The sequence below is a fragment of the Athene noctua genome, chromosome 9, assembly GCF_965140245.1.
Source record: "Athene noctua chromosome 9, bAthNoc1.hap1.1, whole genome shotgun sequence".
In the NCBI taxonomy this organism is placed as follows: Eukaryota; Metazoa; Chordata; class Aves; order Strigiformes; family Strigidae; genus Athene; species Athene noctua.
This window is the reverse complement of record NC_134045.1, coordinates 17,016,582-17,031,007: the sequence shown is the minus strand read 5'-3', so window position 1 is coordinate 17,031,007 and position 14,426 is coordinate 17,016,582. Positions and strand designations below refer to the sequence as shown.

General features: G+C 39.8%; 1 protein-coding gene across 1 annotated transcript in view; it reads left to right on the top strand.

The window, feature by feature from the left end:
- WTIP (WT1 interacting protein) overlaps positions 1-1,320 on the top strand; it is a 97,371-nt gene extending 96,051 nt beyond the window's left edge. Inside the window, exon 9 of the transcript XR_012634220.1 lies at positions 1,201-1,320. The gene's annotated coding sequence lies outside the window, so the exon portion shown is untranslated. The remainder of the gene's footprint in view (positions 1-1,200) is intronic.
- The last annotated feature ends 13,106 nt before the right edge of the window (positions 1,321-14,426 follow it).

Genomic DNA, 14,426 nt, shown 5'->3' with positions numbered 1-14,426 from the left:
ATCAGCAAGTCCTTAAGCAATGCTTAGCACAGCTCTGCATCACCAGAAATCAGAGACCTACCAACTTCCATGTCCCCTGGTGATGTGGACACCCTCTGCCCAACTGTCCTCATGTCCCATGTGGAGCACCAAGTGGATTCCAAGTAGCAGGAGCACAACCAGATACTGCACACACAGACTCTCCATTTAATGCTCAAATCCAAATCTCTAAGCAAAAAGCAGCAGCAACACCAGCCAACTGCAAGCAACCACAGTCCAGTCACCAGAGTCACTTCCGTGGTGGTCTCCATACCCACTTGGGCTCCACAGAGATTAAGGTGTCTGCAGCCAGTGAGAAGTTTATAAAAATAAATAAAATGCCTTTATTCTTTGATTTTTCTATTTTTTTTAAATCTTACTGAATAAGAGGTGAGAAAAGGCAGAAGCTTTTCCATTTGAGAATGGCCCATTCCCCAGCTTTTAAAATATTTGTGTACAGGATGCTGCAGAACTCCATACAGCCACCCAGCTCTGGAAAAATATTCACTTCCCCACTTCTGTAACTGTCCTCTGCAGTCCCGTAAGCGTATTTGAGACTAAGTGTCCAGCAAGGAGGAACAAAAGCCAAATCTCTACAAAAGTCAAGACCACGCACTTCCAGTTATGGGCAGCAGCAAGTCTGAGAACAAAACAGCCAATGAACTGTGCACACAGGAAACATGCTTTTATCCCAATAAAGAAAAAAAAAAAATCCCACAAAAGACATGGCTACTGACTGTGGATTTTCCAGTGGTTGTTATGTGTAGCATCTCTCCTCTATGCTGCTAGGTTAAACTGAGTAGCAAGTAGATCCGCTTATTTTTAAGGGTACCCGAGCGGCCCACCCCACTGCCAGCCCTCTCCTCTCCTTCTCTTCCTAACAAGGAACTACCAAGATTAGCTTCAGTCAAATCCTTCTCATTTCTCAGCAATTCCTTGCCATCACAGAACCAAGACTTCCTGTCCTCATATCTAATCATGGCTATAAAAGCGTAGCATGCTCCTTCCAGGCCACTGGCTCCTACATTCATCTCCTCCCGTGTGGTGACACAGGCAATCATGCAGCTGTGCAATGGAGCAGAGCAGGGAACCAAACTAATCTAAAACTAATCCAGCAAAGAAAGAAAAAAAAAAGGTTTGCATTCAGCCAGATCAATTACCTGGTTCTCGTTCACCACGTAGGTGAACAGATTCTTGTGCCAGCGGGAGACCAGGGGCAGCACCAGTGCAGGGTGGCGGCCTAATGTATTCAGGAAACTACAGCCCAAGTCATCATCCCTGCCCTCATCATGGCCAGAAACAACCAACAGGAGTCTGGAATATGCCCTGCAATGCCTTCATTAGGGCTTAACGGTGATTAAAAACAGGTTAGTTACTTAATACCTTTCTTTAAAGTCATTATTTTTCCGTAGCTTTTAGACTGGTTGCCTGGAAAACGGCAGAGCTAACCCCACTCAGGAAGCGTGCTGTTTGGATGTCAGTTTGGAATATTCAACTTTACCGTTTTTTTCCCCCCTTAGAATTCAAAAATATTTTGCCATGCAGCTAGCTAACCAGGTCTTAGAGGGATATGGTTTCTTGTTCTCTTGCTTATAAGGGAAACTTGAAACAAATTAAAATTATTCTGGCCTTGTACTAAAGGTCAGCGTTGTGGGGAAAGATGACTTGTTCGGAATTCAGTCAGGAAGTTTAACACAAATAATCCAGCTTGAAGTTCTGTGAGAACAAGTCCCAGCCAAAAAAAAAAAACAAAACCAAACAACCTTATGTGCTGATAGAACTAATTTAAGTACTAAATCTCTCCTTTCCAAGCATTTTTTCCACCGATAAACCTAGAGGCTTTTAAAACCACCAAGTGAACAACTATTTAGCTGAGGTGTGAAAGAGATGCTGTTGGTACCTTCCCAGATAAAACTAGGCTTTTATCAGGGGACTTAAGCAGGAACTAGCAAGGGAAGGAACAAAAGGTATTGTTGTAAATTGCTGTGAAGATAGACCACACTGTACAGAATGTCACCATTACTTGTTGTAAAGCATTAAGCTGACTCAAACTTCTTCAGCAAAATGTTCATGCCATCAAAGAGGGAGAACAGCTGATAAAATCCAACAGTTCATGTGCAAATAACTAATTCTTTGTTAGTAAAGAAACACCTTGCAGTTGTACAGATGCCTCCTGTATCAGTAAAGCAATATTTGCCTCTCTGAGGCTACATCATGAATTACATTTGGAAGTATTCATGACTTGGAGACAGCCCAGAAGGACTTAAAGATATTCCATTCCCGCTAGAAACAGGTATTAAAAAGCAAATATTAGAATTAGTGAAAGACCAGTAGATGCTCTACCTTCATGTCACTGCCAGCCTTGAAAGGATGACTTCAAAAATAATTAGAGAGAAAGCATTTATGTTTTAGAGAATATGTATATATTTGTGTGTATGTAAATACCTACATACATGTATTCTTTAATAAAGTCCATAGGGACACAATGGGTCAGGAGATCCCTCCCAAAACTCTGGAAACGAGAAGAATATGAGTTGTCAGTTCCTCACAGGTTTATACCTCTGTGTTTGGTCTGACCAAAGCCAGTGGGGTTATAAAAGCATCTGCATCCAAATATTTAAATCCAGACTCAGACAGTCTGATTTTGTTTGTCTGGCTGACCGAAAGCTGTTACCAAGAAATGAACCTTTCAATTCCCTCTCATCATTACTGAGCATTCACTTCTACCAATAAGTGGCTGCTCACATCAAAGAAGTTGTACCTGGGACTAGAGAAACATAAAAAAACCCCCCTACCTGCAATCTTCCTGTAACAGTCGAATAATATAGCAAGTGTGGAGTGCCACAGTCAGTGACGAAACTGTCCTGCAGATAAAAAAAATAAGTCCATGAATGGACTAAGAAGTCTATGTAGTTCTTAAAAAAAATTCAGTGCATTTCCAGAGCTGAAATAATAATCAGTTAACTTCAAAAATTCACTAGTAAGCTTTAAATTCAGTTTTTATACCTGAATCTAACCAGACAACCTGCCAAATACTAGTAATAAAAAAGTCTTCATGTTTTATGGACAAACATTTTGATAATTTTTCAGGAAGGTTGCCGTGGCCTGCCTTTCACCAGCAAACATGTGCTTTATGAATATTGGCGCAGCATTTTTAGCACAATTCAACAGTGAAATCTTTCCAAAGAGGTTTGTGCTACATTACCTGCACACCCAGTTTCATCCCGTCTGATCCTGCACAATCGTGACTCGCTGCTGCCCTCTTTATTCCAGTATCGGCTCCAATGCATAAATACAGCAGCGCCAGGAATCTTTCTCCCACTCAGTGACTCAGTCTCCATTACTTGAGTATTTGTCCTCTCTTCTCAGCAAAAACATGGAGGAAGTTATGCTTCATTCAGAAAAAATATTCCTATAGTCCAGGGGAGAAAAAAAAAAAAAAAACACAACAAAAAGCACAACTGACTCACTGAGTGCTCCCTTCCAACAAGCAACATGATGTTTTGCCACCCAAGGTGGTGTAATAAGATCATTGAAATGTGGCTGTTTCCTTTCAGCTCTGACAAAGCATCAGCAAACAGATAACATATCTATAGACTCTGTCCTTCTGTCTCTGGGAGGCAGGTGCAGACTTAAGTAAGGTTCACAAAATGGATTCAGATGTGACCAATTTGTAATTTCCCAGGCAGCTATCCGGAGAAAGCTTACCGCTGCCAAAAATGTGCACTTTGGAACATCACTGAATGTATTCTGTGTTTACAGTAATGATTTTGCTTCATTCAGTTCCTCAAGAGAAAGGATCAGAAGGACATCAGAGAAATATTAAATGCTATGGTGTAAAAAGAAAGTGCCAGCACTGGTGCTCTCACTCCTAGCTGGGAGAGACACCCACAAGTGCTCTTCCAGGGCAAATGTGGCATTTTCCTAATGTCTTTTGAACAGTTATTTCAATGGGAAAATCCCCAAATCTTGATTTCCTAGATAAGGTTACATAATAAAATATAACCACAAGCAATCCAGCTCTGCCTTGAATAGGAGAAATATTTTTTAAATGGCTTTTGGAAGGTTAGTTCTCCTGTACCATCTAAAGCACCAGCTTTGTTTTAGTGATATGGAAATATTAATTTAATTCATGATCGACTTTTTTTTTGCCAGATGACTTGATTGGGGTGTTTCTTTCAGTTTGCCTTGTTTCTCAAACCAGCAAAAATGAAAGGATTCGCTGAAGTGTCATTTTTAATGCTAAAGATTAGAGACAAACATTCTTTATGGCTAAACTCAAAAAAGTTCTTACAACTCTGCTCTTCACTTGTAATGGAGAGTCAGTCTATTATTTATCCTGTTTCATGATTTAGTCTACACAACATACAGAAAAATAAGTAACAGCAATTCTAATCCAAAAGGTAAAATTAATCCCAAACCTTCGTTTATACATGTAATGCCAGCAAAGCCCCTTGGCATGGCTGTAGCACAGCAGCAACTCCGGTTTTATGCTCTGAAAGAAGAAAAGTTTTTCCAACAAACCTGTTAAACTTCAGCCAAATTTACTAAGAATACCTGTATGTTTTCTTGTTCTTTGCTTGCATATAATATCAATGAAACAGAGAAACGTGTTATCAGAGGTGTCTTAAATAGCATCTTATCACTGAAAGGCAATGACAGTGAATCAGATGCAGCAGAGTATTTTGAGTTTCCCCCAAAACCCTCTTTGTCCAAAAAAGGGAAGAGTCCTAAAGTATCAGCTTAACTTTAAGCCTATGAATCATGCCATGAACAACCAGAACAACCACCATTTCCAAGCACCAAAGCCTGAGAGCCATCCTCCAAGCAGCAGAGAGGTTGGAACGGCAGTGGCGTTGAGAAACAGCAGACAGAAGGCTTAGATTTTTGCCTTTTACAACTCATTACATCTAAAAGTCCCACAGCAGAGTCCTGAACTGATGCATTAAAAGCTTTGATCACAATTCGCTTTATATTTGTCAAACTCTCCTTATTCACTAAACAACAGCAAAGCTCCCTTACATGACCAGCAGCGAGCAGCTCCGTGCAGCCCATCTCTCTCCCTTATTACTGCTTCCAGTTAAACAACAACGTGACAGCAGTGACACAGAACAGCTGCCCCCAGAAAGTTTACTTTCATGGGCCTGTGAGATCCTACTATCCACAGCCCCCTGCACAATGTCACATCTACCTTTCATGCCACTTGGCTTTTAAAAGTCTCTAGAGCAACAGTGGTGGCATGCAAGGGAGAAATAGTAAACCTCCTACCTTCAGATTACTTCTGCAGTTTCGAGGGTATTTTTTTGCCATCTTGGAGGACTAAAATAGATCAGAAGGGCTGTTTTCCCATGGGCCCCCCAAATTATTAACAAAATTGTGAATGCTTCATAGGGCTTGTAAGGAGCAGTAAAATAAATAAATAAAGCTTAAGAAACACTCCCCGCTCCACATTAATTTTCATTGCTGTATCCTCAAGTTCTGACATGATATAAGGGAGGGAAAAGGAATTCAAATGTATACATAGAGGTCTATATACTTACAGCACAACCCGTGAGAATACTGACTGCAGGCTCAAGAAGTCAGTTGCATGTAAAAAGATTTCAGTTGCAGAGTTAGACTCCAGATAAGGTTTTAAGAGCTTCAAGAATTTGTGCTCAGATGCCTGCCTAATTTATTTTCTAGATACTTTGTTCATTAACACTTTGCCATGCACACTTGAGCCAAATCAAACAGCCTTGCACTAGCCATAGATACATTTCTGCAAGAGAGATGGACCAAGATAACCTGTGATGGATGCCCGAGGTGAAGGAAGCTTGCTTTGACCATCCTAGGGATGACCTCAGCCCTGTAACCATGCCTGTGGCAGTAACATACCACAGTGGTGCCAAATACCAACAGGCAGATCAGCCAGCACCACTGCTGCTTGCACATGACTTTTCCTGAAGTTCCCTGCTGACATTTCTCATTATCTGCTCATTCACAGGTTCCCCCCACCCACCCAATCCCTGTCCTATTCTTCCCTTGGGATATTTGCATGTTGTCACTCCTGTAGGTAATCAGCGAGTACCATAACTGGCCTTACCAGCAAGGTCAGCAATGATGAACTTTGTTTCCACTCAGGACAGCCTTTCTAAGCCACACACAAACCGCTGCTGACCTGACCAATGTATTTACTGTTTTCTTACTTTGCTTGTAGGACAGCAATATGCTAATATTGCCAAAACAGCAAAAACTTACATACTTCACTGGAAATGGGACATTTCTGGTAATCCAGCAGAACACTGATTACATCCTGGAAAAAAATCTCCAACATCTCCCACCTACTTGCCTCTTGTCTCTAAGGGTGCAGGTGCAGGCTGTATGTGCGCATCATGGCTTACTGTGCGGTCATGATAGTTGTGCCCCTATCACAAGATAATTCAATACTCCATGACTGAGTGGAAAAGCCTGGAGACAAAATGGAAAGGTACAGTCAGTAATTTCCAAATATACCCCTCCCATATTGGTTTGTACTTGCTTCTGCATGCTTGACCTTCTGAAGTCTTACTCAAAAAATTGAAACTAGTGCAGATTTTTTTTTAATGAAGTAAAAAAAAAAAAGACTGTAAAAGAGAAGGGTCTAGGAGATATCACAAAGATATCCTGTTCATGGATCAAAGCATCACTTGGTGAATATCTGAAAGCAGGTAAATCATTTTTGAGCAGAAGTATAGCTGCTAATTTCAACTATGTGAAGAGCTTTTGCAAGAAGCTAAGTCTTTACATTTCCCACTGTAAAAGCAAAGACTTGCTGGAATCCAGGCAGCAATAAAGCTGTTGTGTCTATAGATTTATCCAGGTAACATTAAACATATGAACAAGGCAAACCACAGGTAACAGTGCTATCAGCAGCAGAGAACTGACTCTCAGATACGGTGTAATGTGTAATTACACCAGCATTCATCAAAAGCAACGGAACAGGCAAACAGCTTACAACCATGATCACATAGTTACACTAGGAAAAAGAATGTATGGACAATATTTATACACAGAACCCAAAAAGCACTGCAGCTCCACAAGTAAGCATAGAAAATTGATACTCAAAAAGAAATTAAATAGGTTAAATAATAGCAGTTCTTAGGAATTAAGTGAAGTATTATATGAAGAGCAGTAACAGCTCTTTCTCTTAAGGAAAAACCTCACATAATGTTGCAGGACATTTTGCCAAGGCCTGCACACATACCAAAAGGACTTCTCTGCAATCTTATTATGGCTGCATACAAGCCAACACAAAACCTCAGAGCTGAAGAGTCAACAAAATGACAAAAAAAGATGAGAACCTCATTTTGAAACTTGAGCCTCTCTCTAATTCTGTGCAGAACAAGTTTCCGAAGTTGAGATTTCCAAAATGAGCACAGCTCAGAGTGCAAAGAGACATTTGTTTCCAAGTCTTTTTGTGGATACCATGGATGTCTGGCCTGCTGACATAGTTTAAAGTTTTGAAGGGAGACAGTGTCATACACAGGAGTGGGTTCCTGTCAGCTGAATGGATAGCTCATTTGTGCAGTGCTGCCTGAAGAGTGGGTGCAAGGTCAATATGTAACACTTCTGCTCCTGCCTTCTCTCTCTGCCTTTCTTTGAGCAATTTGCTTAATCCACAGTAACCCATCCACAGAGCTGAAATAGCAGTATCTATCTTCCAGCGGTATCATAAGAAATAATTTATTGATGCCTGTAAGCTGTTTTGACTCTGTGGTGATGCACACCAGAAAAAAATTTATTAACAAATGTCTGTGGAGAGGGAGAAAAATAAAAAACCCGTGTGTAAACATATAATATTTAGTACTTGTATAAATCCAACTCTGTCTAACAGAGAACTTCTACTTAATAAACATAACTAAAGGATGGTTTCTGAATGAATTGAACTACAACACAAGGACTATGTGATTGTTCCTTACAGAATTCAAATGCAAGGACTATACATTCCATGATAGTATCCCCTGCAATGCTTGTGAGACAACTGAGAGGATGTTTTGCACTGGACATTTATTCCCTCTTTAAGAACACAGATGAAGTTTAAAAAAAAAGAGAGCTAGTCAAGTTGACACAAGTACTCTACTACAGCAAGCAAACTTTGTGTGAAGATTAACCAGTCAAGATCATCTTCCCCATTAGCAAACACCCTCACATACCATGTGTGAGAATCACGCAGGTGATACTTAAGGAGGAAGGATTTCTGGTATAAATCAATAAAATTAGAATATTATCAGCAAATGTTAAAAGTGAGACTCACAAGAAGTTTCTGTATACGACAAAGGCTTGATCTGGGTTTTCACGTGACTGCTGGCCTTAGACACCAACATATTCCTGCTGCTCCATTCCTAAATGTTAGGATTCAGAGAGTGGTGCCTTGCTGAAGTCAAATAACACCACAGTAATCAGCAAGGTGCCTCTTCAACACCAGCAAAAAATAATGTTGCCCCACTTAAAACCTTAATCAAGACCTGGGTAACATATGCATTTACTCTAACTTCCAAGGGAGGTACAATTTAAGAGCAATACAAGGCATTCATCTCAGTGAACCAAAAAAAAAAAAAAGGCAAATAATGGAAGAGTGCCTGGGGCAAGCACTTCTGAGCTGCTTATCTAAGACAGTTTTTAGTTATGGTTAGTCATTGGTACATTCTTGTTATCATCCCACACCACTTTTTACCTCAATTAAGGACAGCTGACAGTTTGGCAAGGTGTAGCTAAGACAAATCACAGTTTTCTGCATTACAAAATTTGTTGCTACTATTTCACATCTATTTTCCTTACTGATTTTCTTGCATTAATTCTTGCCGCTTTCATAGCTTCGGGTTCATTATTTTGGAAATCAGTTTGCTCCGCAATCCCAGTTTCACTCATTTCCCCAAAATTACAGCAAAGCAGAACAAAAAATTTTCCCTCACGTTTCCAGTGGTAGAGACTGGAAGGAACACCAGGTTTGCAAGAGAGAAATGCACTTACACAGAGAGAGTGGTGACCAAGAAGACTCCAACCAGCAGGTCCCACAGAACAGCTGAGCACTGTTCACTCCCACAGAAGTGACGCTCAAAGAACATAGTCAGCTCCAGATATAATGAGTAGTTTGACTCAATCCTAACCAGAACAGATCAAAGACAACAAACTTCTTCTGCGGCAACTATAAAGATCTGTATCTTGTACTCGTTTTTTAATTTTCCTTAATGCCACACAGCATAAGGAACAGAAGTCCTGCAGAGCAGGGATATTTTGGAGCAATTCCTCTCAACAAACAGGAATGACCATCAAAACACACAAAAGAGTAGATGTTGGGGACTTCACTGGGATGTGGGATCCCCATGTTCAAGACTCATCTTGCCAGACAAGTGAAAAACTGCTTTGTCTCATCAGGTACCTGTTTTCTCATGTCCCAAGTGCAAGACATCTTTTTTCTCCTGGTGTTTCCTCCCCCACCTCACTTGTCCCAGCAATGTTCCAGTAAAGTGATACATTTCGATTACATTTTGTTCAGCCCAAAATAGTCTGACAATCTCTAATCTTAGTATTTACCTTCTCCCCTTACTCCCTGTGGTCACATCACTTTGAGTTGTCCTGCGTGAAAAGTTATTGTCTTGGATACAAAAGCACAGAGCAGAATATTTATAATACTTAAGAGACCAGAAAATTTCTGTGTTGCTGATCATGGAGAATCACAAGATAAAATCCACATACACAAGCAAAACCTGGGCAAAAATTTAGTTTTAAGGTTAGGAAGAGCCTTTTACCATGAATCTCAAAATGAACTAGCAGTAACCTTTGGATCAGTGCATTGGGTATATTCCTTGCACAAAGGACACTGCCTAACACAGACCCACCATGCATTTACTACAATTAATACTTTTATTAGTGAAAAAAAATATATCATGTTTAATAAACCCTGTTAAACACACCCCCTCCATATTTTTCTAAAATATACTTCTTTATATTATCATCTTGCATCAAAACCAGGTGAAACTTTAAAGGTCTTTTATGCAAATCTCACATTTACATGGCCATTTCTCAGGTATTGAGATATGACTGAGCCAAAACACTGAAATCACCAAAATATAAATATTAGTAACAAAATATTATATTCGGCAAACAAAAACATAACAAATGGTTACATTTATTGCAGGGGTGTTTGAATACAAATTTTCCAAACAGCAAAACATGAAATCACCTTGCATTCAAAATGCAGCTGTTCTGCTATTAAGTAGAAAATAGACTTTTTAAACTAAAACCCTGTTAAACATGTAGGGAAAGGTTTGGCAAGACAGATTGTTTTCCATCATTAGATGAAATTCTGAAAGCTGTTTCCTAGCAGAACATTTTATTGCAAATATTTTGGACACTTTCATCTGACTTTAAAGTCAACTGAGACCCGTGCTTGCATCTCTTACGGTTACAAGATAAATAGCAGATTTCCGAAGATAAAAATAGCTCTTTTCCAAGGCAAAACCTGGTTTTCAGAGGGAAAAGTACTAAAATAGTTCACAGGAGTAGATGTATCTTTTTATTTTCTTTTAAAGTAGTAAGACCTTCATATCATTACAGTTGCACAGTTTTAATATCCAAAATCTCATTTAAATCAAAGCTTAACTTCTAGAACATTAAAAACACCCACTCTCTACGTTTAAGTGCCTGGTGCACATGCAATATCCAGGGCTCAAGATCCTATCGTTAGGACTTTATTATCCTTTAATGCCTGAAGCAGTGCAGCACATTCCCTTCCTTGGGGTCATATTGATGCTTCACAAAAAGAAGAGGATGAAACATATTTATACTGCAATATCACGTGCTCTTACACATCAGTGTGTTTCTTGCCCAGTGCTGCATTTTTGTCAAGATTGCCCAGAAAAATCCACTTTGCACCTTAGAAGCTCGTTGACTCCTGCTGCCACAGACCTCTCAGAGATGAGATTCAACTCCAAGGTAAGAGCAGGCTACTGGCCACAGACTGCTTTCATAAATGAAGAGTCAACAGCAGAAGCAGGTAATTGTCAGGAAGGGCTTCATCAATCCCATTAGAAAAAAAAACCAGCACCACACCAAAAACCAAACCAACCAACCCAAAGCCCACTTAAACACATTGTGTTTGTATGACCTCAAGGCATGAGGCACATAAACTGCTCTTCTTTTACGTGCAAGGGGAAGGAAGCAGCTGCTTCCTTACTGACATTCAGGGCACAACACGGGATTTTCCTCCCAGTCATAGGCTTTAACCACAATAATCCACCTGAGTAACTCCTGAGTAAAAAACAGACTTAAAGCTTTCAGTAAAGCATTAGAGAGTCCTCAAAAACATGAAACATATTCTTCCATCAGTGCCATGAGAATACAGTAATCTCTAAAAAAAAAAATTGACCGAATTTATCAAAGACTTCCCTAGGATCACATATAAATACCTTTTTGCAGTTCAAACCTGAGATTTCCTTTGGAATGACTGCCTTTTCTAGTAGTCATGTCCCATTCCAAAATTAGGATGATAAAAAACTAGGATGATCCAGAAAAAACAAAAAGGGAACGAATTTCCCAGTAATTATTAAATTCCTCTCAGATCTCAGAGTATTTTTACTAGCCTTTCAAGTACCAGTTTTAAAGGGGTTTGTTTCAGATCTCAGGACAATATTACCACTGCACTCTAAGCAAGAACTGCATTCAAATTACTAGGAGACCTCAGACAGTGACATTTTCTTGGTGTTTTGGGGTACAGACAGCTAAGTCTTTCTCCTCGAAAGAGAATAATACCACAGGTAGCTAAAAACAAACACACTTCTCAAGACTTTCCAAGTGATACATCAAAATAGAGAAAACAACACACAGAAGAATAATTCACAGATTGTTTGCTGGATCCAGCTCTACTGGATATTCCCAAATTGCACAGGGAGATTCAGATGGACTGCGAAGGGCAGCGAGGTTAGGTCTAAGGCTTCATAGGAAATAAGTGATGTTTCAGGTGCCTCCAGCCAGTGGCTGTGCCACGGTGAGCAGAGCAGGACACTTCACTCAGTGAGATGTAGAAGGTGAAAAAGAAAAGAACCTGGCAATGATGCTCTATCTGATACTGGGAGAATCACATCACCATGGGTGTAAATGGCACAGTATCACAGCCTGCCCTATCTCATAGGAAAGCACTTGGACCAGTCTTCAAACAAGACCAAGTAACTGAGACTTTCTTCAGCAAAAGACCCTTTTCATCCAGAAAATGAAACAGGAAAAGACTTTACAGTTCTCTCTGAAGATCAGACCCAGAAGTGCATCACAGCCCAAACCATCCATCTTTGGAGAAGCACAGGTTTATTCCAATTTTTATAGACGTTACAAGGGCCACATGCTGCCAAATCAATGGAGCAGAGCCCTGTTCCTGGGCTACATGACTCAGGCTGCTGAGAACGGCGCACCACACCCCATGCTCTTCTGGCTGTGAAATGCATCTACTCAGATGGGAAGAGATGTTTCTGCAACACTTCATTGTCCTGGCATGCTGCACATGGAACTAACAACAACAAAAGAAGTGGGACATTTCTCTGTGGTTTACAAAACAAACAGAAAAAAAAAATAAAAACAACAACCCACAATGAAATCTATGACTAATATGATATAGTGAAAAAAGAAAATCAGACAAACATCTCTGTTTCCATGACAAGGTTTATATATAACAAGATGGTAAACAAGAAGAGCTGCAGCATTCAAAGTAGATCACGCTGACTCTGGAAAGACAGCTTTAGTTTACAGTATCCTGATATAAATGAAACCTGTTTCTGGCCATATAGAAACATCACTGCCAATCTGCAGCTAACATTTATCTCTGTCTCCAAGAGGTTAATTGAAACCAAAAAGTGTCTGATATGTGATATTCACCTTCATAACCACGGAAGGTGATGAAGGGGTTTAAATTCTGAGAGTTCTTGGGATCAAAGCCCCTTCAAGGAGCTAGGAGGGAAACATCAGAACACTCCCTGCCTCTTCTTCCACATGTGCATTTCTAGACACCAGAGATGATAATCACCAGAAAGCAGATTTTAAAGCAAGTAGTCATACACTTGAGATCATGACACCAGGTGTGGCCACAGAGGGCCTATTGGAGCCTAACAGAAATAATATTTGTGCTTATGCTAAATTACAACTTGAAGAGTAGAATTGCAGTCACAAATTTGGGGGCTTCTTGGGAAGACAATGATGGCACCATTTCCTTTTGGTACTAGATGTGACTTCAGCATTCGGAACTGAAAATGTCTCCAAAGAAGCAAACAAAATGCTCACTCAAAACCCACTGCAAACATACAGACATTAGTCACTACATCTTAATGCACTGAAAAAAAAAAAAACAAACCCCAAACATCAACCATAACCCTCTAAAAAAAACCCAACACAACAATGCACAAAACAAAAAAGCACCTAGATTAAAGTATTTGCTATTAATTATCCACTGTGGAACATGATATAAAAAGATTCCAGGTCACATTACTCACGTCTGCATGATGGTAACAAAAAGATAGATAACATTATCTGCAAGCTATTTGTAGATATCAGAGATTTATCAGGAAAGCAATGTGATAGTTTCCATAATTCATAAATATCTTGTTGGATTTGGGGGATGGGGGAGCTTGGAAAGTGAAAAGAAAAAGACAAAAGAGATCATGTTACTTTTCAGCTACAGTTGGATGGTAGCAGACTATTTCAAACAGTAATGAAGGGAGAGTTATACGCACCTTGCAGTACTTATGAACAGCTGGACCCAAACACACTTCCTTATGCAAAGAGGTACTTGAGTATGTAAATCAGTACTTATACAAACAGATCTCCATGTGTACAAATGGTTCCCCAGAAAAGCTGGTCATTTCTTAAGCCAAATCTGCTCCCATCCAAACCTATGGCACAATTTCTTTTGACTTGAAAGGAAGCAAGAATAGAAACCCAACCTCTGCAAAAACATTCTCAAGGCTGTTTGGGGTTTGGTTTTAGGGTTTTTTTAAACTAGACCTACATGTGGGACTGTCCATCAGCTTGAAGATCATTCAGCAATAGGAATAGATTTATGGGAAGTTATTTCTACAGTCTTTTCTCAACACAAGGTTAGTAAAGCTTTCACAACTGGTTGTTTCCTGTAGACTGTGCTCAGATTTACGTTGCTGATGCACCCAAAAGCCCCAGAAGTTTTGTCCACGGACCAGAAAACTGAGTACCCTTTGCATTTGGGATGCATTCACATTTTCATTCCAGAAGACAGACTGTTATCTTTTTACTATAAGAAACATCAGATATTCTACTTCTATAGGGAGTTTGACAGAATTCTGATGTGTCAAACATACTGAAGCCTAATAAAACAACTATTTATTAATCACAGCTAGCTTTAGTTAAGCTCTGCACGCCGATATCAACTTGTT